This window comes from Balaenoptera musculus, chromosome 8 (genome assembly GCF_009873245.2).
Source record: "Balaenoptera musculus isolate JJ_BM4_2016_0621 chromosome 8, mBalMus1.pri.v3, whole genome shotgun sequence".
In the NCBI taxonomy this organism is placed as follows: Eukaryota; Metazoa; Chordata; class Mammalia; order Artiodactyla; family Balaenopteridae; genus Balaenoptera; species Balaenoptera musculus.
The window spans coordinates 8574462-8601103 of record NC_045792.1 but is presented as its reverse complement, the minus strand read 5'-3'; the positions used below and the strand labels follow the sequence as shown (position 1 = coordinate 8601103).

The window sequence follows — 26642 nt, the reverse complement described above, 5'->3', positions numbered from 1 at the left end:
GGGGGAGGTACTGGGAGGATCTTGACAAACAGTATTTGCTGTACCTGGGATGTGATTCAAAAAAGGTCTCAGCTGTCTCCCCTGAGCCACAGCTAATGGCTCTCATCCTTGCCCGTGAGAAGGCAGACAATGAATGACCCAGAGGCCTGGAAAGAGCAAAGGGGCAGCCTTCAACTTCTTGGGTCAGATTCTTTACCCAAAACCTGGTCTGCTTGGATTTCACTTTCTGCTTTCCTTGCTTACATCAGTGTCTTTGTCTAGGCCCCCTGCCTGGTCTGGGGTCAGCGGATCAATCGCTGCCTGACTGTGGCTGAAATGGCTCCCCTACAGGGAGCAAGAAGCAAATTTCATGGGGGAAGAAGGGGTTCTCTTGTCCATTTATGCAGAGGGCCATGTGCTAAGTTGTGGAAGCAAGCAAGCCTGCATCTGTAGGTGGCTGGGTGTCCCCACCTGGCACTCCTCACTTAGTAGGACCGTAATCTTTGTGGAATGAAAGAAGGCACATGTCTGACCACAGATGCTTGCGTTGGTCTTCCTCCTAGAAGGGACTTAGGTGAATTTCCCCCACCCCCTGAAATCACCCCAGCCGGCCTCCCTCTTTATATTACACCACCCGACCCCCAGACCTTTGCGACTTTTTAGAATAAAAATAGCAGTGGCTTAAAACAGGCCTGCCCGGCATTTGCAAAGAGGTGATTTACTGACAAAGCCTCTGCACCTTTTTATCTGTCCCTCTGCCCCACCGTTGCAGTCACCCCTCGGTGAACCAAACGCCCCAGGAAGCCCAGAGCAGAAAGCTCTTGAGATTAGGAATAACTAACCAGAGTGTCACCTGAGCAACTTTTCTGGGGCCAGGGTAATGAGAATTATTCAAATGCAATCATAAAAATGAGGCCAGCCAGGCAGGAATGGGGTGGGAGTGGGGGAGGAGTGGTGGTGGAGAGAAGGATTTCTTGCCAGTTTTAAGTTTCATAATTTCTGGGGAGTTCTCTTGGGGTCCACAGAAAATTTCACCTCATCTCCAGCCCCTGAGCCCAGAATGTCTTGAAACTCGGCCTCGGGTGTTTGCCGAGGAGGACTTGGCCTGGGGGGCGGGGGCAGGGTTCCCGAGCTCCTTGGGGGTCCGCCGCGTTCCTGTGTCCGAGGCAACCTCGCAGTCTGACGCTGTCTCTCCAGCGCTCTGCTGCCTCCCCGGCCGCTGGAGCAGGCCCGCGCCCGGCGTCTCAGAAAAGCCTCCAGCAGAGGGAGACACTCCAGCGGCTGCTCCGACTTGGAAGCGGCCGGGGCCGGGAGGGGGGGGTTGAGGGGGTGGGGAGAAAGGGGGAGTGAGGAGAGGGGAGGTGTGTGAAGGGGGGGGGGCTCCGGGGGGCGGGTCCCTGTGCCGCTGACGTCCCGAGCAGTGCTGGGAAGTATAGGCTGTGTTGTCACGCCGGTGTCAGTCTGATGAAGATTGGCATCAGGTAAGCTGTCATTCATTTCCATGTCAGAGACGCTTTTGCAGGCGGCGGCGGCGCGGCGGCGGCGGCGGCGGCGGCGGCGGCGGCTGCTGCTGCTGCTGCTGCTGCGGGCGGCTGCCTCAGAGCGCGTGTGTTTTATTCCAGTCCCCAAGCCAGAGTATTATTCATTGCGACAGGGCAAGGAGGAGAGAGGGAGAGAGGGAGGCAGCAGGGAGGAGAGAGAGGGAGGCAGCAGGGAGGAGGGAGGCAGAGAGCAGCGAGGGACGGCGGGAGCGTGCAGAGAAGCTGGGGAAGCGCCGGGAGAGCGCGGAGCGAAGCAGCGCGAGTGGTGGCGAGGCCGGGGAAGGAGGCGGCCGGAGCCGCGCGGCCCGCCCGCGCCCGGGCCCGGCCAGCGCGCAGCCCCGCCGCCGCTGCCGCCTCGCCCCGCTCGGGCCGGTGGCCGGGCGCGCATTGTCCGCGGGTGCCAGGAGCGGGGCTGCCGACTCGGACCGCCGCGGGCCCAAGACACCGTAGCGGGCGGGCGGGGAGCTGCGAGCTGGGAGCGCCGGGGACCCGAGTAGGGACGTGCGCGCGGGCCGGAGCCCCGGTGCGGGCAGCTCGGGGCTGGGCGCTCCGCGGGCGAGGCTGGGAGCGGCGGGCCGGCTCCAGGTTCGCTTTCTTTCTCCCGGCTTCGGGCGCCCTTTGGGCCGGAGCTACTCTGAGCCAGCAGCTTGGAGCTGCCTTCGAGCGGCTGGAAGCGGCAGCAGCCCCAGACTCGGGCCGGGTGCCTGGAGTCCGGGAGCCGCGGCCGCGTCCCGCCAGGCCTGGGGAGCCAGGGTGGGTGGGGGTTTGCAGGCGGATCCGTGGGGAGAGCGGAGCACAAGCTGTGGGCCAAGCAAGCTGGGATCGCAGGGGCCGGGCTCAGGGACCCTACCCGCGGGAGGAGCAATAATTTGTAGGGTTACTGGCTTTCCGCGGATTGTTGGGTGTCTTTGGCGAGGTGTGGGGAGGCGCAGGGGCCCTCGGCGAGGTTCGGGAATAGGGAGCCCTCCTGGCTCTAGAACGAGGGCATGAGTTCGTAAGAGGGGGGGGGGAAGGAAAGCGCCCCAAAGCAGAGAGCCGAGGGGGATGGGGCAGGGTCCCGAGTCTGCCGCGCAAAGTTTGCGTTTCTTTCGGGTTAGGCGTGCGGGGCTCTCCCGACTCCAGATCCTGAGGAAGAAACGAGCAAAGCGTGCCGCCTTTTCCGGGGGCTCTCAGCGGGAGAGCCCGAGGTTCCGGCGCGGTGGGGAGAGCCCGGCTAGGACTGGGAGTGGGGCGGGGGGTGGGTGGTGGTTGTGCGTTAGGGCTGGGCTTCAGGGCCAGGCTAGAGTTTGGGATTTTAAGAACCGAGCTGTTTTCAGAAGCGGGATTGAAGGGCCGCTCAGTAGCTTAGGGATCGAATCTATACCCCGGCCAGAGCAGCGGGGGTGGGGGGTGGGGGTGGTTCTGGAGTTAGGGGCCCGGGGTTACATCTGAGGCTGAAATCGGAGGAACTGGTGGCATTTTTAGGATTTAGCCAGGGGTTCACGGCTTTGGTGGTGGGGTGGGTGGGTTGAAGCTATTGGAATTTGGGGAGGGTCGCGCGCGCGACTCCCCACGCTAAGTGGGTTGAAAAGCGTTTAGGTAGGCGATGAAAGTAGTTGATAGGAGCCATGGCAGGCGAGTCCCGAATTCCTGCTGCTTCTCCCCAAAAGCGGATCTGGAGGAAAGGACTTAAGGCGCGCAGGACCCGGCCCTAGGAGAAGGATTCCGGGAAGCGGACAAATCGAAGGGATGTTCTGGGCGAAGCGACGGGGTAGCCTCGCAGGGCTCGGGGTGGATCCGAGGACCCGACCCTGGCGGCTCGGCGGGCTCCGGAAGCCACTTCGGGTGTGCGGGCGCAGCGCGGCCGGGCGGATGCGGTGGCCCGCAGGGGCCGCGGCCTGCGCGGGGGGCGCTAGCAGCGAGGCGTCAGGCCGGGCCCTGGGAGTCCGGGCTGCGGCCGAGGGCAGGGCGGGCTCTGGAGCCCTGACCGGAGCCGCCAGCTGTTGACCCGCAGGCGCTGTCTGCACTTCTCCCAGGCCCGGCCCGGAAGCCCACAAGCCGGGCCGCCGGTGCGACGTTCCGCCTGGGAAAGGGGCGAACTCGGAGTCCCTTGTCTTTACCCCACTTGTCCCGGGACTCCTCCAGCGTGTTGAAATATTTTCCAACTAGTGGAAACCGAAAGCTTAGCATTTTAGGCAAATTTAGACTATCTCCTCCTCCCCAAATCTGAGAAAATGATGGTGTCCAAACACGAGCTATATTGCGCAAAGCCTTAGTCCCTAGCCCTCCTGCCTGGCCTGCCATTCTGGCCTTCTCGAGGCTTCAGGAACTCGGGGGGAAGGTAGGGAGGGTCTCCAGTCTTTGGGCTCGTGATCTTCCACTCGAGCTGCACCCCGCTTGGCTCCGGCCTAGCTCGGCGGTGGGAGAGAAGTCCCGACTCGGGAGGGAGGTTATCCCTCGGGCCGCTAGGGAAGCAGAGTGTGTTGGCGGGGGAGGGGGGGGGGTGAACGGGAGGAAGATTTGCAATTTCTCCTTTGCAGTCGCGAACCCACACTCCCAGCCCTCCGCAGCCCTCGCACCCCTCTCTGGGGCAGCCAGACGGCGCTTCCGGGACGCCGAAGGCTCGCGACCCACGAGTGGCCGCGGCGGCCCGGGGCGCGGCGACCGCCCAGCGGCGGAGCTCCGAGGCTGTTGTTTTGCAGGCTTGGAATTCGTGCGCACTCTCTCCCGCCGAGAGCCTGAGGGCGGGAGGGAGCCGTGACCCCACGGAGACTCCCCGGTCACCGCCTCCCCTTTGTGAGCGCTAAAGGCATGCAAGCCCAGAGAAAGAGAAGCTGCTCAGAATAAGGGGCAGGGGGTTACCGGAGGGAGATGGGCCCGGCCGCCGCTCACAGTAAAATGCCTTGTGCAAATTGCACTGAAGTGTACCCAACTTGAGACTGGTTGTTTTATGATCCTTTCTGGGAGTTTACTGCTCTCTGCTTTTAAGTCTGTAGATTGCTTTAAGTTAATGAAAGTGCTGCTTTCAAAAAGGGCTTTTATTGTGCAGCGCTGGCAATCCAGTACCTCCCCTTTACTCTTCCAAAATGGGCCTGTTTAAAAAGAGGGAGCGTCCTGGAGTTCCCACATGGACAGAGCTTGGGGGAGGAGGCTGTATGACAACGAGGATTAATAAAAATCAATGTCCAAGTCATTCGGAAAGACGAGTTCACTTATTTTCCAGTCCAGTGCCATCTGTACATTCCTGTATTGCCTTTTGGACTTTTCACTGAGTCTGATTTTAAATGTTGCTTGGTGCCTCCCCCTGACACCCCCTCTCTACATTGCTTTATGTAGGCCTGACCATGTTCAATTAAACTCAAACTGGATTTTAGGCTTTCAACTGGCTGCCCATTCAAACTGCAACTAAAATATTTACTCAGGACTGGGGGAGGGGCTTTGCCTTGCATTCAGTGAGATAGATGTGTTAAAAATGTCAGGGAGAAAGGCTGGGAACCTTGAGAAGAAACATGGAAGGCTTTTTCCTTTTTCAATTGATTTGGCGCAAAAGGTGAGATGACAAGGTTTTTAGCTAGGTCCTAACACAGAAACTGCAGTGGGGCTGGGCTGTGGCTTTGACCGCATGTCATAACCATTTAAACTGTGGTTAGTTGTTCAAAGCTCAAAGCTTCTCCAAGCTGGGTTTCATTAACTCTACACCAGTTGCCTGGAAGTTCAGTAGCAATAAATTGTATAAACACATTTGAAGTAAGTTAGTGATGAAATAAGGAGAATTACTGTCTTGTGAGTGGAGAATCCTGAATTCACGGAGTTCTAGCCTAACTGGAAACATACCTCCTCTCCCTTGGCCTTGAGGTTTATGGGTGCACCAGAGTGTGTGTTAAATTTCTTTCTGCTATGTCCATCTCCAACCTGGGGCTGTAACTCATTAGGGACCAAGGCTTGCCTAGAAAGCAAAAAAGGCTGGGTTTTAAAAGGCTCTCTATTAGCCTGGTTTAGAAACCAAACCAAACCCCTCAACCTGACTTCCTTACCCTGGGTGAATGCAGTGTGCAACAGAAACAGCAGCAGAGCAGGCCAAATTAGATTTTTAAAGGTTAGCAGCTTAATAATACTGTGTTGTTAGCAACTGAATTTGTTTTTATTAAAGAAACAACCTATAAAATTTATAGGCCTCCAACATGTTGCAAGATTTCCTTGCTATTTATTTAGCGCCCCCACCCCGAAATTCTATCTACAATTTCAAACTTTTGTTCCCGATTTATTTAATTTGGAACACATTTTCTAAATTAGCTCGAGGAAGGTGAGAAATGCTGTTATAAGTTTTTCTTTTTCCTGTGGCACCAGGACAGCGATGCTGTAAGATATATATAAATGTGTGATGCAATTGCCTGAGGTGCTGGCATGTGAAGCAAAGTGTCTGGATCAAACAAAATGCAGATCAGAGTATGGAGAGGGTGAAAATGATGCCACAGAGGAAGTTACATGGGAAGTGAAATCATCATGAGCCACCATTAGCCTTGATTCTAGCCAACACAACAGGCTTTGTATAAAACACTTCACATGAGATCCGTGACTTATTGAAGATTGAATTATGTTGAGAAGCAGAATTTAGAAGGAAGAGTTGCACTGGCTGGGTTCCGTCCGGGCTGCGTGGCCAGGCTTGTTGTGATGGGGATCTGCTAATTTAATTAAATCTAATACCTGGTGGGAAAGGGAGGAAGGAGATAATCAAGGCGGGCAGGTCAGCATGCTGGGTAGTGTTTAGGCTGGAGTTTGGGGACCTGGCAGTTTTATACCCTGTTACTCTCTGGCTTCATGACTACAGTGGGTCAGTTAGCTTCCTGATCTCGGTTTCTTCATCTGTAAAGTGGAATGTATCACGTGAATTCCTCATTAGGCTCTGAGGAGTGACTGCTGCCTGAATCCTGCACTCTAAATAATAAAGGAAATGGGAGAGAGGAGGCTTCTGAGCGGCAAAGTCATTTTCTTCATTGTGTTTTCTTGCCCTGCCTGGCCCCAGAGCCTTTCCCCACAACTCTCAGGAGTTCTTAGGCTTGGGTGAAGGGGCTAAACTCCTGCCTTTCTTATATCCTGGAATTTGAAGTCCCTGCTGTGATTCCAAAATGCACCTGCACTTTTCCAGGAGAGGCAATTAAGCTGGAGCTGGGGGAACCAGCATGTTTATTCCCAGCGGTGCTACCTGGACTAGCTTTCATGCATCAGATGAACACAGAATCTGACTGGTCAGAAATGCGGCCTCTTCTCTTTATGTCACTGGGAAGAAGAGGCCACAGCCTGGACTGGTGTGTGACATCTGGTCGGGCTAGGGCCGGGGGGGATGGGCGTTGGTCTGGAGCTAGCCGCAGCTTGAACCTCACTTAGCAGTCTCCATTGCTGGCAGATCAAAGCAGATTCTGGGCCAGAAAGCCAGAGAAGTTACACCCGGCAGTTATACAAAAGTGTATACGCACTTGGAGCAGTTATACAAAAGTGTATACGCACTTGGATCCTCCTTCTGTTCCGGCGCCTGAGTTTTTAAAGTTATCCCTGATACTGAAGACAGGCTCCAGTGGAATGCTTGCCTTTAATTCTCCCTCATCGTTGGGGGGGACTTCTTGGGGTAATTTTTTCCTCCGCATATCCTTCTCCAGCAGTCTTGGGCAGCATCTTAATTTCCAGTCTGATCAGGGGTGAGAGCTGGGACACACAGGATGAGGGTGGAGGGAGTTGGAAGGCACAGTCCTTCTACTAGAGCTCGGCGTTTCCTTGGTCCCGATCCCCCAGGAGTGAGGAAGAAGCAAGCCCTCGGGCAGCTCGGGAAGAGCTTGCTGCCAGCGTGTCGTCTTGAGGGGGATCTGCTGTTTGGCTTGGATGGCTCACTGCAGGCCCTGCCTGCCTGGGTTTCTAATTACAAGAAGGACGGTTCTGCTAAGACCTATCTCACTAAAAACACATCCCTGTGTGTAATAAGAAACCCTAAACCAGGCAGGATATTTTAAAACTGAAGCAATGAAGATTAGATTAAGTCTCCGCCAAACAGCTTCGTTCTTATATTATTTTTGGCTGGAATGTGGAGAAAAGTGGCTAGCCCTAGGGCCCAGAGCAGACTCTGGAGGGTTCAGATGGGGCCGGAGTCGGTGGTGTAACTGTTAGTTTCTCTGCTCAATAGGAATGTGGCCAATTTCAGTACAGCTCAGTCAAGGCAGTGGGGTGCCTGGTGGGGGAGGAGGGTCAGACCCAAAGGGGCCAGAGAGTGGCCCCGAATCAGCAGGTCACAGGGCACTGAGAACCTTTTAAATCCCTCACATCGTCCAGCCTTTTGTGTTCAGCTTATGCTTCTACCCCCCCGCCTCCCCCGCAATCCCCCGCCAGCCCCATCCCATGCCTAGTTAACCCAGCCATCCACCACGTGGCCTTTGGAGGATCCTTAGTTTATTGGATTATTTTTCTGGGTGGAGAGAGGAACAAACAGTTGTCCAAGATTCCTGGAAATAGAGTAACCAGTAACCTGGCATCAGAATCCCTTGCTCTGTCCTGCTAGGGAGATGCAGCAGGGTATCCATTCATTCCTCTGTTCCTTCGTTCAGCAAATACGTAGAGAGTGTCTCCTCTGTGCCTGGCACAGTCCTAGGCGTTGAGGATACAGCAGCAAAAGCAAACGGAACAAACACATGTAACCACCAAGTCCCTGTCCTCACGGAGCCCGTGCGCTGCGACAAGTGCAGAGTGTGGGCTTAGCATCAGATAAAACCCGCACTGAAAGTCTCCTTCTACTAGTTACTAATCGTGTGGATTTAGACCAGTTGCTTAACATCTTTGATCCAGTTTCCCCATCTGTAAAGTGGGAAATAAAAGCACGTAGCTCATAGGATTGTGGAGAGAGTGTCTGGAAAGTGCGAGCACAGTGTCTGGCACCCAGGGCAGGCTCAGCGGGTTTCCTCTCCAGTTGGTGCATTATCCAGCCTCCCCTTCCCCCCTGGCTTTCTCCTCCCCCAGGACATGGCCTAGGCCTTCCACAGGTTACTGGCACATCAGCAAGTGTTGAACAAACAGCCGTGTGCTGTGCACTGCACACAGACTTCGGACAGGGACACAGACCCGGTCCTCAGGGACTGTGCAATTTGGGCGAGGACAAACTTACACACAAACGCATGAGAGATGCTGTGCACACGCACTGAGGTGGAAAGAAAAGAAGGCAGAAATCAATCGTTAACCAAAGGAGGCAGAAGTGGGATGGGAGGCTGCCGAGTGATGGGGACAGAGTGGAGGTGAGCTCTCAACGGGGCTGGAGGGGGAGGGGCGAACGTGAGACTGTCCAGGTCAAGGTGCTCTGGTGCTGTCATGGCGATGGCTGGGGGGGCAGCGTGAAGAGTTCAGCCTCCTCTGACCACGGCCAGGGGGCCAGAAGGGCCACCACTGCCTCAGGAGAGCCTCCCAGACCTCCCTGTTGGAGGTGGGCTGCTTTCACACAGTGACCTTTCAATGCGTAGAACTTAGGCTTATGATTTAGTGCAGGAGGCCGACCAGCTCATTTCATTCCTGACTGTGATACCCCTCTCTCACCTACTATCCCTGCTCTTCCTAAGCCGAGAGAGCAGAGACTGTAGGCCCACACCCGGCCCTCTCGGGGGCTGCGAAGCTGACCGATGTCGGAGCGGTTGGGATGTGGAGAACAGGGATTCGGACTGGGGATCAGGGACAGTGGATTCTGCTCCAGACTTGGCCACTGACTTGCTGTGTGACCTACAACACGTGACTGACCTCTGGATGTCAGTCTCTTCAGCCGTCCGAGGAGGAGCTGGAACTTGCTCTCAGAGGCCCCCTTGAGCCCAAAGTTCCGTGATTTTGTGTTTCCTCAAATTGGATTGGTTCACGAACAGACAATCGTTGGAACCACCATCCAACCACAAAACCAACAAGTATCATGACGGCATACAGCCGCCAAGGCATGGATTGTGAGGGCTTGGCCCTCGGGTGCCCTTGTGTTGTAGGGTCTCTCAAGACGGTGGGGAGTTGGCCTTGACTTGACCGATGGCCTTCCCAGGGCAAATGGGCAAGTCTAGCAGTAGGGGCGGCTCCACAAGGGCAGCATTTTGTCTGAAGACTCACTGGCTTTTTCATAAAAAGCATCGTTTGCTTCTTTTGTTGAGACGCTGTGGTGTTGGGAGAAGGAACACTGGCTTTGGAGTCACATTCTTGGTTCTGACCCTCGTTCTACTACGACTAAGCTGTGTGTCCTTGGGCACATTGCTGAACCTCTCTGAGCCTCAGTTTTCTTACCTACTTAGGATAGTAATATTATGGAGCACACAGGACCGTTGTGAACACTCTAGAAGAAAGTATCTGTAAGTGCTCATGGTGAATATTGGTTTTCTTTCCTAATAAAGAACATTCTCATGCGCTCTCTCTTTTGAGCCTCTCAATGTTGTGAAGTAGGTGAAGTGTGAAGCAGTTGTTGTATCACTTTACGAGTGGAAGGAACCTGGGCTCAGAGAATGGCTGAAGCGGCAGGTCCAGGTTGGCAAACTCTGCAGAGACCTACGGGCTGTTACGGAAACCCAAACCTAGAAGATCTATTTTTTTCACTTCCACAAAGCTTTTGGTTACGGGAGGGCTGGGCTGGTCAGCACAGAGAGGAGGAGGTGGGTTTCGGGCAGGGAGGTGGGGTAGTGGCAGTGGGGCGTGGTGGCAGAGCTGCAGGGCCATCTCCCTGCCTCCATCTGCTACCCAGGCTGCAAGCCGGCCCACAGCCGGGGCGAAGAGAGTGTCCTGGGGCTATACCCATGGTCCTCTGGCTCTCCATCCTGACGGACACCAGGGAACACTGAGCCCGTTTTTGGCAGGGCCTGCTGACTCCGAGTAGGCTGAGTCCAGGGTGGCGCAGGGGGTCCGTGATGGAGCAGGGGGAGCGAGCCCCCCTCCAGAGGTCCCTCTCACAGTCCTCACTCCGTGGTCCCTTGTCACTGAGTACTGCTCTATTCCCAGGCCTGTGCTAAGCCGGGAGTCCAGGGCTGTCCCCGCCCTTTCTCAGGTGAGGCCCTGCTCTGTGTGGGTTGTGAGTTCAATTCCAGATCAGAGGCAGAGAGAAGCAGCCCAGAGAGACTCCGGCTGTGCTCCCAGGGCCTTGTGGTGACAGGTGCTTGTTCTCACTCCCGAGCCTTCCCTGGTGGTCCTTCCATCCGTCAACGAGCGGGACCTGAGCCCACTATTCAATGAATGCCCAGCTGTGTGCCATATGGGACTCGGGGCCTCTCCCGTGTGACCTCTGACACATCTCTTAACTTCTCTTGATCTTAGCACCCTCATTTTGTACAAGGAAGAGGTTAGATGAGATTATCTGCAAGGCCCCTTCGGGATCTACTATTCTGTGACTCTGTGGGCTATACGTGCTGAAGTGTGTGCTCCAGACCACCAGGCACCTGGCTCAGGAAAAGGTGGTGAGGCACCAGGGGACATTTGGCCCATAGTGGTAGGACTTGCCTAACTCTGAGTGAGCGAGGGGGTGGGGAGCGTAGATGTAATGGCAGCTGGGCCTCCCTTGTTTGGGTGCAGGGGCTGGGGGAGCTCCTGCTGAGGGGGGCCCTTTCTGAGTCCTGCAGTCTCCAGGAGGACCAGGGGGACAGAAATCAAGCAGGAGAGCCCAGTGGTTTGGGAGCTCAAGTCTGCTGCTCTCCCGTGGCCCGGGTAGAAGTGGTGGTCTTGTTCTGCTGCCACGATGGGAGCCCGTCTCGCGGCCCCTCTCCTGCTAGGCCTCTCCCAGCTCTGGGAGGAGAGAGCTAGACACACAGTGGGGCGGCAGACCCCTGGGGACCCTCACGTGTGAGTATGATCTGGAGGAAAGCCAAAGAGCTCGACAGGATTCCCCAGCCTTCTCTGGAGGCCATTCCCGGGGAAAGTGACTGTTCCTTGCACTGGCACAGCTCTCCTTGGGAAGGCACCCCGTTCATGAGAGCCTCTTAGTGGCAACAAGATGGGGGCGGGGTGCTACCTCCTGCTGACTCCCAGTTTGCTGGGAGAACCCCTTTCCAAGCTGGACATCTGGCCTCCTGGAATACTTTTCAAAGTCATTTCCATTGGCTTTGGAAGGGAGAGATGGAGAGAGAACTGCATTCGCGGGCTGTACTCTGGGCAGTGTCATTAGCTGCTGGCAGGGCTTTCTTTCTGCACAGAGTCGTGGTGCTGGCGGTGCTGCCTGACCACAGTGGGACTGGACCCTTCCAGGGTAGGAGGAGATGGGCTGCCACAGCTAGCACGTAGATCAAGGGAAGAAAAGGATTGTTCTTGAGCCCTGTGATCTCTGAGGAGCTGCACAAGGCCACAGAGGAATGGACACTCCTTCACCGGGTGCCGGCAGCTCTCACTCTTTATTTTATCCGGTCATCACCACGGACCCGAGAAAGCAAGCGAGGTTCAGAGGGGGTGAGAGAATTTACCCAAGGTCACGCAGCTGGTTCGGTGTCCACCTGGATCCGTGGTCTTTCTAGCCCAGTTCGCTGCCTGCTCTAGGGAGATGCGTGTTTGGGGGAAAGTTGCAGGATTGCTTGCTGCCTTCTTGCTCCATCTCCCTCCCACCCCAGACCCCGTGCTCCAGCTCATAGCAAGCTCAGTTTAAGATACAGGGCTGTGGCCTGGGCAGGTCATGGGTGATGAGATTGCGGTGTGACAAGGAGCACGACTGAGGCAGGCCGGTGCCAAACAAGCCAGAGCCTTGGGTTTGAGCCGTGACTCAGCCGCATGCTCACCGCGGGACCTTAAAAGCTGGCCCCACTGTCCTCCTCAGTAAATGGTGGTGACAGTGCCTCCTGCCAGGGCTGTGGGCCAAGCGAGTTAGTGGCCAAGGATGTGTTATGCACGGTATATAAACATAAGTGAAAGCGCCTACACTCTGCCTCCCATGTAACGTGTTGGGGAGAAAATCGGTTGTCACAGATTCTATTTCTTATTAGTTTGGAGTCGAGCGCACACACAAACACACACCACCTCTCGTGCTCACTCACAGAGTGATGACAACCTTGTTGAAGGGATTGAAAGCTGGCAGGATGGCCCGTCACGCCTGCCCCACGGCTGGGGTGTGAATGGCGCCCTCAGGTGGTTTTCCAGATTCTGGCGTAGAGACAGACCTGAACTGCGTGCCTCCTGTGTGCCAGTGGCTGTCCCATCCAGTCCAGTGCAGGGGCCGTCTGGGGCCTGGTGTCGGGGGCTGGCCTCTGCCAGGTCCCGTCAGTCCTCACCAGGCCACGGGTTCCTCCCCGTGGGTAGTAACGTTCATTCTATGGATTTTCATTGAGCACCTTGTACATGTCAGACCTGGCGGAGGTGCTGGGGATGGGGATACGGCCGTGAACTAGGCAGACGGGCTCCCTGCTGGTAGAGTTCACAGTCTGCTGGGGGGAGATGGGCATTCAAGTTCTGCGGGTAATTAGTGAAACCATGATAAGAGGAGAAGTCCAGGAAGCCACGAGAGTATAGCCAGGGGGTGTACATCCTCTGGGGGTCTGGAGGGCATCCTAGGGACACGAGGTTCGGGCTGAAGTTTGCAGGGAGCTGGCGAGGATTCTAGTCACCATTGGCTGGCTTCACCTGACCTCATGCTCAGAGGAGACCCTTCCCAGAGAGAGAGCTGGCCAACCCCTCCATCCCTAGGGGCTCCTTTTCCATCCCAGGCGAGGGCAGAACAAGGCGGGAGAAAGACAGTGGGCACCGGAAACAGCCAGACAGGGATTTTGCTCTCACCTGAGTTTCCTGTCCAGGCTGCTTCAAAGAGCACAGCTGATGCTGTTCCCACAAAGCCCCTTCCTCCCAACGCGTACTACTGCACTCCTCCAGGGCAAAGCTTTCAGGAGGAGCCTTTAGAAAACGCAGGCATCCCTTGCCTACTCTTCCAAAGCTAGGGCCCTGATCATATCCAGGGGTGCCCGGTGATCTTGACGTTCAAGACCTCTTACCTGAGTCTGATTTCTGGAAAGCGCTCATGGGCAGCAGCTGTGCGCTGGGGAGGAAGGCTCACCCTTCTTTCTTGGTACCGTCGGGAGGACTATATTTATTGGAAGATCTGGCCCCTTCCCCTGGAGGGGATGGAGTAAACCTCTTGACTTATTTCCTTGATGCGGTGGCTGAGGCCATGCCATCCTTTTGGAAACACTGGGGACAATTTGTGAATATTTTGTAGTCTGGTACTTTGGAGGGGACAATGAGGAGAGGCGGGGGGGGGGCCAGAGAGAGATTGATGGGCTTAAGTCACTAGGGCTGTAAATTCAAAGTTACACAGATGTGAAAAATAAAAGGTGCTTGCGAGGGAATAGCTGGTGGTACAGAATGGACCTTTGCCCAAGGCTTCGGCATCCCCCTGGGCTGGCAAAGTGTATCTGCCTCGGGGTTAGACAGGTAGGGGTTAAGCCCGGCTTCTGCCACAGGCTGGATGTGTGATCTTGGGCAATTTCCTTACCTCTTTGAGCCTGAGTTTCTTCCCTTTTGTGAAATGGGGAGGACAAAGGCTCTTTGCAGGGGTTCAATGAGCCTGGTCTAGTCTCTGGTACTAGGTGCTCAGGATGTGTGGGTTCCCTTCCCACCATTTCCTTCTCTCGACAGTGCTGGACACAGACCAAAGTTCCCCTTCAGGAGGCAGGAGGGAGTGGGGGCAGGGAGGCATGGGCCTCTCTGGGGAGCACAGCTGGAGGCATGGATGTCAGAGCTGGCGAGGCTTTCCTGAAGGTGGGGCGAGGAGAGTGGGGGGGAGGCGCAGTGCTCTGGGGCTCCTGGGATAACCAGGGCAGCATAGGTGGCCTCGGGAGGGCTGCAAAGCAGGGACTCTTTGAAACAGGGAATTGGGAGGATGGCAGAGAGGAATGAACACTTATGAAGTGTCTGCCGTGTGCTTGACCTTGAGCTAGGTACTTTAACACCCATTATGTGAGTTTATAAATTTAGAAGCATAGAATCTTAAAGTCTCAGAAATCTCAGAACTGGAAAGGAGATAAGACATCTATTCCAACCTCTGTATTTTATATATGGAGAAATTGAGGCTCAGAGAGGGCAGTAACTTGCCTAAGGTCACACAGGAAATCAGTGGCAAAGCTGGGTTAGAAACTGCCCAGGCCAGTGCCGTCGGGGCAGAGCAGAAAGAGCATAGACTTTGGAATTAGAAAGACTAGGTCTGACTATAGACATGCTTACAATATGACCTTGAGAAACTTACTTCCTGAGCTCAGTTCTCTCAGCTGTAAGATGGGATAGTAATTCTCAACTCAAGTGGCGGCCATGACAATGAAATGAGATAACCCAGATAAGTGCCCAATGTGGCATGGGGGCTCTGTGGGCTCAGGTCCTTTCCCCTCCCGGCCTGCCCCCTCCCCACTTAGCTCAGGGCTCTGACCACGCCCACAGGGCCTCCAAAGAGCCCTGAGCTGGTCTGGCCTTGTGCCTCCAGGGTGCCAATAACCTGGAGGCCTGGGGCACTCATTCATTTTCTCATTCAGTTATTCTTCCAGTATTTATTGGGTACCTTGAGTGTGTGCCAGGCGTTGTCTTGGTGCCTGGCCTAGAAAGGAGCAAAAACAGTCATAGCCTCTATCCTGATAGAGTTTACAGGGGGATGGAGAAGAGAGGCATTAGTTAAAAAAAAAAAGTCATACAAATAAATTTGAGAAACCATGTGTAACAAGAGCTTTGAAGGGAAGAACATGAAACTATGAGAGCATTTAAATAGGAGATTTTATTTAGAGAGAGCAGGGGAGGGTCTCTGTGGAAGAGAAGTTTGAGCTGAGACCTGAAGGGAGAGGAGGACATAAGTGAATAAAGAAGGAAGCAAAGAATATTCCAGGGTGTGTGTGTGTGCGGGGGACAGTCGGTGTGAAGGCCCTGGGGAGAGAGGAAGGGGTTGATGGATGGCAAGGGGGACGGAGCAGACTGACAGGTCAGGAGGGACACCTTGGAAGAGCTTGGGAAAGAACACAGGAGTCTGATCTGGACCAGGCAGCACCTTCAGGAGAGGCGGGACGACCCAGGCTGAGATTCTGAAGTGGAGACCAGGCTAAAGCTTGGCTATAGGCCTGGAAAGAGAAACAGAAACGAAAGTAATAATAATAAAAATCATAAATAGATTGCAGGTCTGCGGTGGAGAGGCGAAAAATGAACAAATTCATCATATAACTGAACAGTGTCAAATTCATTTATGTCAAAGCCTTAATGATATGGATGCATCATTGAGTAAAAGCCAGAGTCCTCACTGTGGCTGAATTCCTACATCCCCAGTCCAACTCCTCTCACTGTCTTCCTCCCTCGCTGCTCCAGCCGCCCTTACCCTGCCCCGCCCCCCCCCACCACCTTGTGGTACCTGGAGGGGTCAGGCATGCTCCTCCCTCAGGGCTTTTGCACTGGCTGTTCCCTCTGCCTGGAGCTCTCTTTCCCAGGTATCTGCCTGACTCACTCCCTTGGTTTTTCCAGGTACCTGCTCTGATGTCATCCTCTCTCTGAGGCCTTCCCTGAAGGTCCTATCTAAAATGAAGTTCCTTTTCTCCCATCCCTGGCTCTCCCTACCCCCTTTATTTTTCTCCTGTAATTATCAGATTTTGTCTCTTCTTTTTCACTGCTGTAATCCAGAATAGTGCTTTTGCATATAGTGAAAGCCCAGTCAATGTTTGTGGAATGAATGAATGAATGAATGAATGAGTGAGGGGAACTGATTGCATGAGAAATGATTTGCTAGGTTCATTCAAAGATGCTTTTTCCTTTCTCTGAAATGTCAGGATTGGGAGGAGCTAAGTCTTTGAACAACTCTCTAATTTAACAACTGACCAAACAGAGGCCCAGAGAGGTTAAGGGGCTTGTGAAAGATCACATAGAACAGAGCCAGGATGAGAACTGAGGCCTCTGGGATTCCCTCCAGGACTCTTTCTACAAAGTTTTGGCTTTTCTGTGTATGACACAGCTCTTGGGGGATGAGAGGTTTGCTCTGTGGGCCTCTACTTCTGGGGGGTGGGTGGGGGATGGCCAGAGGGCCTTGACTTCCATGAATTCTGCTCCTGGGGTCACATGGCCTCAGGGGCCATAAGTTCATTCCAAAATCTCTGTTGCTTCTGCTTATCTCGCTGTGAGACATTTTGGGGTCGTTCTTGGGGGGTGTTGGTAAAGGTGGCCATTGGCCACTGACAGGCAGACATACTTCTCTCCCCAGAACTAGGAAGTAAAATGAATGGGCTGTCAGTCTTCTGCAAAGGCCAGTGCACAGGAAATTGTTGTATAGCTCTTATTTGGTGCAAGTCTGCCTAACATGGGGAATAATGCAAAGAAGCATGTTTCTGGCCCTGCACTCCAGAGACTTCCAGTCTAGCTAACTAGACTAGACTACTAACTAGCTAGGGAGACAATACCTTAGTAGCATCAATATTAATATTTGAATAATAATAATAGCAAACATTCATTGAGTGCTTGCTACATACCACTCTTTTAAACACTTTACAGCTTATAGTTCGTTGACTTCTCATAACCACTCTTTGAGGTGGACGCCCTGCCGGCTTCACTTTTGGGTGACCTGAGGCACACAGAGGTTAAGCCACCTGTTCAAAGTCACACAGCTAGTATGTGGGGGAGCCAGGATTTAAACCCAGGCAGTCTCCCACCAGTGTCCATCCTCTTTATTTATAACGTTAAGTAATAGCACAAGACAGGAACGTGTGACACATCGCGAGGAGGTTGTATGAAGCCAAGGGAGGAGGTCTCGCCGTGGCTGCAGGAGTCAGGGACGCCTTCCTGGAGGAGGTGCTGCCTGAATCAGAAGAGGAGTGTGTGGATAGTCAGAGAGAGGCTTTGCCCTCTTGGTTTTTGGTCCTCATATGGACGAGAACAGTGGTTCGGAGGGCCTGGTGAGGGCCCTGCAGTGGGGATGGGTCTCCTCCTCCCTTGATGCATATACTTGGGGACGGCAGACACGAGTGAGGTCCTTTACCAGCTGCCCAGCAAGGGTTGGGAAGACGGCCTGATGTGACCTGACCTCCCTCCCCATAGAAACAGTTCCCCATGGGCTTGTGTCATGAGGATTCTGCCTAGATTCTTAGATCTAGGCGGATCCGAGGGCAAGGTGCTCAGGATTCAGGATTCTTAAATGTTGGGCGAACTTCTGAGAAGATCCTCTAAATGGTCTATAAGATTGTGGCTCTTCTGTCTGTAAAATGGGCTAGAAATCCCCCAACTATGGGGTTGTAGTGAGCATTTGATGGGGGAGATGTGTCCAAAGAATCTGGTCCAGAGGGCTTCAGGTACTGAGCACCTCTGCTCTTCTGTCCACCCCCCTCAAGCCCCAGCTCCACCCAGACTGGCCACTCTTGGTCTTAGGCTGGAGCTGGGACACAGACAGAAGGTTTCTTTGCCCTGGTGACCTGGCCCTTTGGGGCTGTGCTTGGGGGCAGGCCTAAAGCTATCCTCCTACTCAGAGGGGGAGCCATCAGTATTTTCCTTCAGCTATGTTTGCATTCTGAAAAGACATTTGCTTTCTTTTGGAGCCACAGAGCACAGAAAACCCTCAGTCATAGGGGTCCAACCATCTCAGTTTGCTGGGGACTGTACCGCGTTTAGGCTTTAGTGCTGAAAGTCCCAATTCCAGGGGGACCCCTCGGTCCCGGGCTCTGGGGCAGCTTGTCACCCGAAGAGTCAGTCAAGACAGAGAGGATGTTGTGGCCTCATGCACCCACTAAAGGCTGTCCCCTTGCTCCCTCCATCTGGCTTCTGAATCTCCCAGCAATAGCAGAAGTCACTGGAAGGCCTAGTTGAGAGACAAAAGCCTTTGGCTTCAGACAGACCAGAGTTCAAATCCCGTATCTGCTGCTTACTGTCAGCCTGACTTTGGCCAAGCATCTTAACCGGAGTCTCAGTGTCCTCTTCTGTAAAAATGGGGACTATAATAACTCCATGATGGTGTTGTGTTGGGACTCCAATGGCCTACTGTGTGTAGAACTCCTGGCACATGCTAGGCTTACGTATCATGGGCTAAGCCATCCGAGCCATTGCTTTTATTCCCAGTGTTGGTTATGGGATGGGGAGAAGCAGCCACTTCCTTTCTCTCAGAGAGGCTGGCCTAGACACTCCCAGCTCCGTGCACAGAGGGCTTCCTGGCCCAATGGGCTGGGAGTCCCTTAAGTTCCAAGGGACCTGGTACATGCTGGCCGCAGCATGTGACAAGTGTGTTTTCTGACAGGGAGTCCTCTGCTTTGTGGCTCACTGGAGACACATCTTAAATTCCTGGCCAGCTGACCCCGGCCACTGTAGCCTCCTCCTGGGCCACCTCTCCCTAATGCAGGGTGAGCCATGCTCATGGGACATGGACCCTCTCTCTCTCTTTTTTTTTTTTTTAGTGAATTTTTTTACACTGACTCTTTTTAATGGTCAAACGAAACAAAGAAGATGAACACTATTTCCAAGACATTGTAAAATTCACAAAAAGAGGTGATTTTCTTCAGATCAACCATTTGCCTGGATTTCCACTCTAGCATTGACCTTGATGAGCCCGGGGCGTCAGCAGATTCCACTCATTCGAGGAATGGAGTGTTCTTGAAGGGCCAGTATGGGCAGGGGACGGTTGCACGCAGAGCAGAGAACACCAATGGGCTATTACTCTGAGCCGAACATGCTCTATTTCCTGTGAGGTTTTCCTCTGTTGCCTGTGGCCCCTCCATTTGCCTCAAATGTATTTTCAATTTATTTAGCACCCACCTTGTGCCAGCCACCAGGGAGGGAAACAAAGCAGATAAGATTTGGCCTCTACGTGCAGGAGATTACAGTTTGAGTGGAGAGAGAAGCATGAGAACATGGAAAGTTAAATGGTTTTGGAGGAGTTACATAGCAATTCTTGAGGGTGGATCATCACAAGAGCTGTTCCAGGGCAGAGAGGATTCATTACCGAATGAGAGACACAGGGAAGAGTGTCTCAGAGGAAGGAGAGATAAGAGGGCTGATGGGTCGGGAGAGACTTGATGGAAAAGGTGGGTGGAGTACCAAACCCTTGACACTTACTACCTTATAGCAGGCTTGGGATGTGGGTATAGAGGGTAGGCCTCTATTTTTACATACGGCAAAGGCCAAGCCACCCAGTTGATAAGTTTGGATCAGAACCCAGGCCCATCTGCATGTAAACTTTTTCCATTAGCCATCCTGTCTCCCACGAGCCAGGCCTTGAAGGTTGGGGAGGATTGAATAGACAGAGAAAGGGGAGCCATAAACAAGGGCGTGCGTGTAGGAATATAATGAGCGAAGAAAGACCCTACTGTGTGGTAGGGCGTTGAGCCAGCCAGCCTGGAGGGGGAAAAGCCAGCCTTCTCCAGGGGAGTAGAACCTGTGGTCTGGGCTCCTCGTGGGGTAGCGACCTGAGCCTCCGGAACTTTGCACATGCTGACCACTGTTCTCTGCTCTCTCCTTGGAACCTCTCCTCCCCACACTCAGGAGCTCCCGATCGCTTTCCCTGGCCTTGAGTCGGAGGCTGGCTAGGCTGGCATCCTCCAAGAAGACCCAGTAAATCCCTAGTGATAACGGTGATGATAACAACACCATCTCACTCCCGTATAATGCGTTTCTATCCATACAGTCCTTTCATTTGAAACCTGAAACAAACCATGAAGAAAGACATCCTGGCGGGTGAGCACAGGCCAGGGCTCCAAGCAGGTTACTCACTGTTTACCACTGCGTGTGCAGCACCTGGCACATGAAGGTGCTCAACAAACATTTGTCAAGTTTCACTCCATCTGTGGGTACTGGATTCCAGCACCTCTGCAGAAAGCAAGCAGCACCCCTGGTCCTTCTCTCCTGGAGTTTGTTCAGTGTTCTCTGTGCCCAGTGGCCCCATGTCTCAGCCCGAGTAGAGGCTGTTGCAAAGCCCACGTGCATTTATAACTATTGAGTTCAAGGTTGAAAGCAATCTGGGTTTTTCTCTTTGTTTAGGTTCCCTGGGTTCAGTTTAGTTTCACATGAGAAATTAAATAATTACACCCTATCTTTTCTACTGTCTTTTTTTGAGTAAAATCTATATAACATAAAATTTGCCATTTTAACCATTTTAAGTGTATAATTCAGTGACGTTAATTACATTCACAATGTTGTGCAAACATCTCCATATCTATTTCCAAAACTTTTCATCACCCCAAATAGACACTCTGTACCCAGTAAGCAGTAACTCCCCATTCCGCTGTCTATTCTGCCCTTGGTAAACGCGAATCTATTTTCTATCTCTATGAATTTACCTATTCTCGATATTTTATATAAGTGAATTATAGTATATTTGTCCTCTTGTGACTGGCTCTTTCAACGTTCATCTGTGTTGTAGTGTATAGAAGAATTTCATACTTTTTCATGACTGAATAATATTCCACTGTATGTTTGTACCATATTTTGTTTATTCATTCATCTGTTGAGGGACACTTGGGTTGTTTCTGCTTTTTGGCTATTGTGAAATAATACTGCAACTGTCTGAGTCCCTATTTTCAGTTCTTTTGGGTATGTACCTAGGAGTGGAATTTCTGGGCCATATAGTAATTCTACATTTAGCTTTTTGAGGAAACACCAAACTATTTTCCACAGCAGCTGCACCATTTAAGTTCCCACCAGCAAAACTCAAAGGTCCCAATTTCTTTAAATCTTCACTAACATTTGTTATTTTCTGGTGTTTTTTTTTGTTGTTGTTGTTTACAGTCATTCTATCAGGAATGAAGTGGTATCTCATTGTGGTTTTGATTTGCATTTCCCTAATGACTAATGGTGAGGCATCTTTTCATGTGCTTATTGGCCATTTATATATCTCCTTTGGAGAAATTTCTATTCAAGTGCTTTGCTCAGTTTAAAAATGAGTTGTCCTTTTGTTATTGAGTTGTAGGAGTTCGTTATATATTCTGGATATCAAACTCTTATCAGATATATGATTTGCAAATATTTTCTATTATTCTGTAGGTTGTCTTTTCACTTTCTTGGTAATGTTCTTTGATGGACAAGTTTTTATTTTATTTTATTATTATTTTTTGCCTTGCAACGGTTTATTGGGGCATCTGAGGAAACACTGGCTTGAAGTTTTTATTTTAATGAAGTCTAATTTATATACTTTTATTTTGTTGCTTATACTTTGGTTGACATATCTAAGAATCATTGCCAAATCTATGGTCATGTAGACTTATCTCCATGGGTTTTTTAAAAAGAGTTTTATGGTTTTAGCTCTAATTTTAGGTTTTTCATCCATTTTAAGTTAATGGTATGAGGTGGGGTCTAACTTCATTCTTTTGTATGTGGAAATCTAGTTGTCCCAGCACCATTTGTTGAAGAGACTCTTTTTCCCGCAGTTGAATGGACTTGGCACCCTAGTCAGAATCAATTAATCATTGATGTATAGGGTTATTTTTGGACTCTTGATTTGGTTCCATTGGTCTATATGTTAATCCTTACCCCAGTAGCATACTGTTTTGATTACTGTAGCTTTGTGGTAAATTTTGAAGTTGGGAATGTGAGCTTTCCAACTTCGTTCTTTTTTTTTTTTCAGGATTGGTTTGGATATTCAGGGCCTCTTGCAATTCCATGTAAATTTGAGAATCAGCATTTCTCTTTCCGTAGAAAAGCCTGTTGGAGTTCTGATAGAGATTGTGTTGAAGCTGTAGATTGCTTTGAGTGGTATTGACATCTTAGCAATTGTAAGTCTTCCTATCCATGAGCATGAAATGTCTTTCCATTTATTTAGGTCTTCTTTAGTTTCTTCCAGCAATGTTTTTTAGGTTTCAGTCTTTCACTGAAGTCTTTCACTTTCTTTGTTACATATGTTCCTGGGTATTTTATTCTTTTAGGTGCTATTATAAATAGAACTGCTTTCTTAATTTCCTTTTCAGATTGTTCATTGCTGGTGTATAGAAACACAACTGATTTTAGCATGTGATCTTGTATCCTACAACTTTGCTGAATTTATTAATTCTAGTAGCTTCCTTGTGGATTCTTTGTGATTTTCTATATATAGGGTCATGTCATCTACACATAGATTATTTCCTCCTTTCCAATTTGGATGCCTTTTAGTTCTTTTTCTTACCTAATTTCTCTGGCTAGAACTTCTAATAAATTTTGAATAGCAGTGGTAATAAAAGTGGGCATCTTGTCTTATTCCTGATCTCAGGGGGAAAGTCTTTCATCATTGAGTATGATGTTAGGTGTCCACTGCCCTTTTGCTGATGGGCCTCTCCTAGGGCCCTGGGTCAGGTGGGGATGGGGAAACTATCTGCTTTATTACTGAATAAATGGATTTCTCCTGAAGGAGAATGTGTTAGTCTTTTGGGGCTTCTATAACAAATTACTGTAGACTCGATAGCTTATAAACAATATAAATTTATTTCTCACAGTTATGGAGGCTGGGAGAACCAAGATCAAGGCACTGCAGATTTGGTGTCTGTGGAGGGCCCACTTCCTGGTTCATAGATGTCTGTCTTCTTGCTGTACCCTCACATGGAAGAAGGGGCAAGAGAGCTCTCTGGGGTGTCTTTTATAAGGGCACTATTTCCATTCATGAGGGCTTCACCTTCATAACCTAATCACTTCCCAAAGGCCCCACCTCCTAATACCATCATATTAAGGATTGGGATTTCATCATATGAATTTTGGGAGCACACAAACATTCAGTGTATAGCAGAGAATCATATCGAGCCTTGTTCAGAGCAAATATCAATAATTAGAAAATATCCGTTTCATGGCAACACTAATCACACTATTAAAATGTCAGTTGAACTAAAACCCCCAAAATTGTTAAGTTCCTACGGTGTTGCAGGCACTTTCATTATGTCATTTGATCCTACTATAGCCCATGGAAACAGGCTTTTTATTATTGCCTCTCCCATTTCAGAGGTGAGGAAATGAAGGCTAAGGGAGTGAGGTAATTCATACAGCTGGTAGGTATTCAAAGGAAGTTGGGTATATATGGTGACTTTCTTGATTTGTAAATTGACTTGTTTTCTGTCCAGTAATTCTCAAGGAAAGAGAGTGAGGACTGCTCTTCTTTGTGGGTGTATCAGAACCTCCCCGGGGGTGGAAGGGTGGAAGGCTTTCTCAAAGACACTGCCACCCCTCGGCCCATTCTTTTTTTTTTTTTTTCTTTCTTTTTCTTTTTTAAATTTTATTTATTTATTTATTTATTTATTTATTTATTTATTTATTTATTTATTTTTATTTTTGGCTGTGTTGGGTCCTCGTTTCTGTGCGAGGGCTTTCTCTAGTTGCGGCAAGCGGGGGTCACTCTTCATCGCGGTGCGCGGGCCTCTCACTATTGCGGCCTCTCTTGTTGCGGAGCACAGGCTCCAGACGCGCAGGCTCAGTAGTTGTGGCTCACGGGCCTAGTTGCTCCGCGGCATGTGGGATCTTCCCAGACCAGGGCTCAACCCCGCGTCCCCTGCATTGGCAGGCAGACTCTCAACCACTGCGCCACCAGGGAAGCCCCCTCGGCCCATCCTGACTGATCACTCATTCAGAGGTCATCTGCTCCCAGTAGGGAGTCATTGCTGCAGCGATTCACCATGACTGCAGAGCTTGCCGCCGACGGCAGGGGTGTGCAGTGGGAAAAGTTGGGGACCACTGCAAGCTGCAGCATCAACTTTCTGTCACGATGTTGGTGTTGCCAGATCAGCTAGAGAGACTTGTGGAATTGATTCCATCGGGAGATTCCAAGAGGGAGCCCCTTCTGAGGACTAGGAGCAAAGTTCGTATAGCTCAAGGAGAGGTGCTGGGTCAGGCACCTTCGTCCTACCCTAAACCCTGTATTGTTAACTCAGTCGTAATCAACACTCTTAGGGAGATTAGCTTGATCACCTAACTGCAGCCACCCGTACCTGGATAATTCATAGCCGATGTTTCTGCCTCAGATTTCTGGGTCACTGGATGTCTGTAAGATCCTCTTCTGGACAGTGTTATAAGACCCAGCTGGTGGACTTGTGTGTCTGCCACGGAAAAAGTGCGGCCGTGATCCTGGAATAGAGAATCCCTATGTGGGGGGCAGTGCGACAGCCTGTAGAAAAGTCCTAGGTTTTCTGAGTCCTCACACAAAAGTCCACATTAGCCAAGGGCAGGGGAAGGCTTCATATTTGCTCTCTTGATTTTTTAGGTTGAGTTTTCTTTTTCTTTTTTTCTTTTTTCTGGCCTCATTTTCTGCATTTTAGTTGGGAAGAGGGACATGGTGAATTTACTTCCCTGCTTCTTCTGTCCTGCTTGGAGCAGGATTTGCTGAGAGTCCCCTGCCACTGCTGGCCATTTCGATGCCCCATTTATGTTTTCAGAGCACATTAGAATCATCAGTTCATGATGAGACTTCCCTGGGCTGCAGATGACCATGGGGACAAACCCACCAAGAGGCACATCTATTGAAATTCTAAAGACATACATAAAAACAAACAAAACCAAGGGGAGAAGGGTAGCCCTGCCTCCTGTTCCTCCAACAATCAGTCCTCTTTAGATTAAATTCAAAATGTCTTTATTGTCTCGATTCGATTTAGCAAATACCTGTGTGATAATTCAGATAAGATGCAGTTCTTGTCTTTAAAGAATTCAAAATCTGCTTGGCCGCTCAATTTCAACAAACTCCTCTCATCCCTTATTTCTCTGTTGCTCTATGCCACCATCCTCCCACCTATCCCTGTCAACTCCCAAGCTTTTCCTGTCTTGTAGGCTTGAAACCTTGGAGTCCCTCCTCACCCCCCACCCCCCTTCATTCTCTGGTTTGCCCAGGACAGTCCTGGCTTAAGTCTGTTGTCCCAGTGTAACTGTAATGGCTCCCCTTTCACGTCAAAAGTGTCCAATTTCGGGTGATAAATAACTGATCAGCCAGTCTCTAACTTCCGGAGGCCAAGGCTGTCCTCCCATCCTTCTCCGTGCCTGCCTTGTCACTGCATCTTCACTGCCACCACCCTGGTTCAGCTGCTGTCAACTTCTGCCTGGACCGCTAGAGCTGCCTTCTCTCTGCTCTCCTTGCTGCCTGTCCTCTCACTTCCGGTGCACTCTGCAAACCATTGCCTGATTCATCCCCTCAAAATACCGTGCTCCGTGCTCACTTCATCGGCCCCTTGCTGGGTACAGCACACAGTTCAGGCCCCTGAGCCTGGCACTTAAAACCTTTTGCAGCCCAGCCTCTGCTTTTGTCTACACTGCTCCCCTTTCGGTTTCTCTGCATGAAATCTCATTTCCACTCTCATTGGTGGATGCACTGTCCCCTGACCCTGCCCTTTAGAGAGCACTGTTGCTCACGAAGGGCTCAAGCTCAGCCGTTCCCACAGATGCACGTCCCCGTGCATGTGTCCTTCAGGCCCAGCGTCATTGCCCACCTCGCCAGTACAATGTTCTGTGACCAGCTGTCCCTTGGTGCTCTCTCCTCCTCTGAACTCCTTGCCCTGGAGCAATTACTGCTGCACAACTCATTTGGCATCTAATCATGTACTGCCTCATGACTTTTCATATATTGCTGTCTTGCACGAGGGCTGAAAGTATTTGCTGTAATTTCACTTTTTGTTCTCACAGGCCTTTCTCCTCAATGAAATTGCAGGTTCCTTGAGGACAGGAGCCGTGTCTTATTCATGTTTTTATTCCTTATGGCACCAAGTGCCTGGTAGGTAGAAAAGAAATACTTCCCAGAAACCGTTAGCAGGAATTCATTTAGGAATCCTGGGACCGAAAGGACCCTTATGATCACGTAGTTCAGACTCTTATTTTGTAGATGAACTGAAAAATGAAGACAAGAGAAGTCAAGAGACTTGCTCAAGGTGACCCAGCTATGCAAACGGCACATACAGGATTCAAATGCAGGCCCTCTGTATCTGTGGGTTCCACATCCGTGGATTCAACCAACTGTGGATCAAAAAATATCTTTTAAAAAATCCAGAAAGTTCCAAAAAGCCAAACTTGAATTTGCCACCTGCCAGCAACTATTTACATAGCATTTACATGGTATTTACAACTACTTACATAGCATTTACATGGTATTTACAAGACCCGCCTTTCAGAAGTTGTGGTGCGGGGCGCAGGGAGTCGGGGGAAGCTCAGGAGGGCTAGGAGGGGTCATGGGAACTGCCTGCTTGGAGGCAACTGGGTCACATTTGCTTTGGGCCGTAAGGAAACCTGACTTCAGCGGTGTTGAGAAGGGCCACCGGTAATGCCGTT

General features: G+C 51.2%; 1 protein-coding gene across 1 annotated transcript in view; it reads left to right on the top strand.

Moving 5' to 3' along the window:
* The first annotated feature begins 1382 nt into the window (after positions 1-1382).
* The window catches only part of PKNOX2 (PBX/knotted 1 homeobox 2), a 258828-nt gene continuing 233568 nt past the window's right edge, over positions 1383-26642 (top strand). Inside the window, exon 1 of the mRNA XM_036861893.1 lies at positions 1383-1460. The gene's annotated coding sequence lies outside the window, so the exon portion shown is untranslated. The remainder of the gene's footprint in view (positions 1461-26642) is intronic.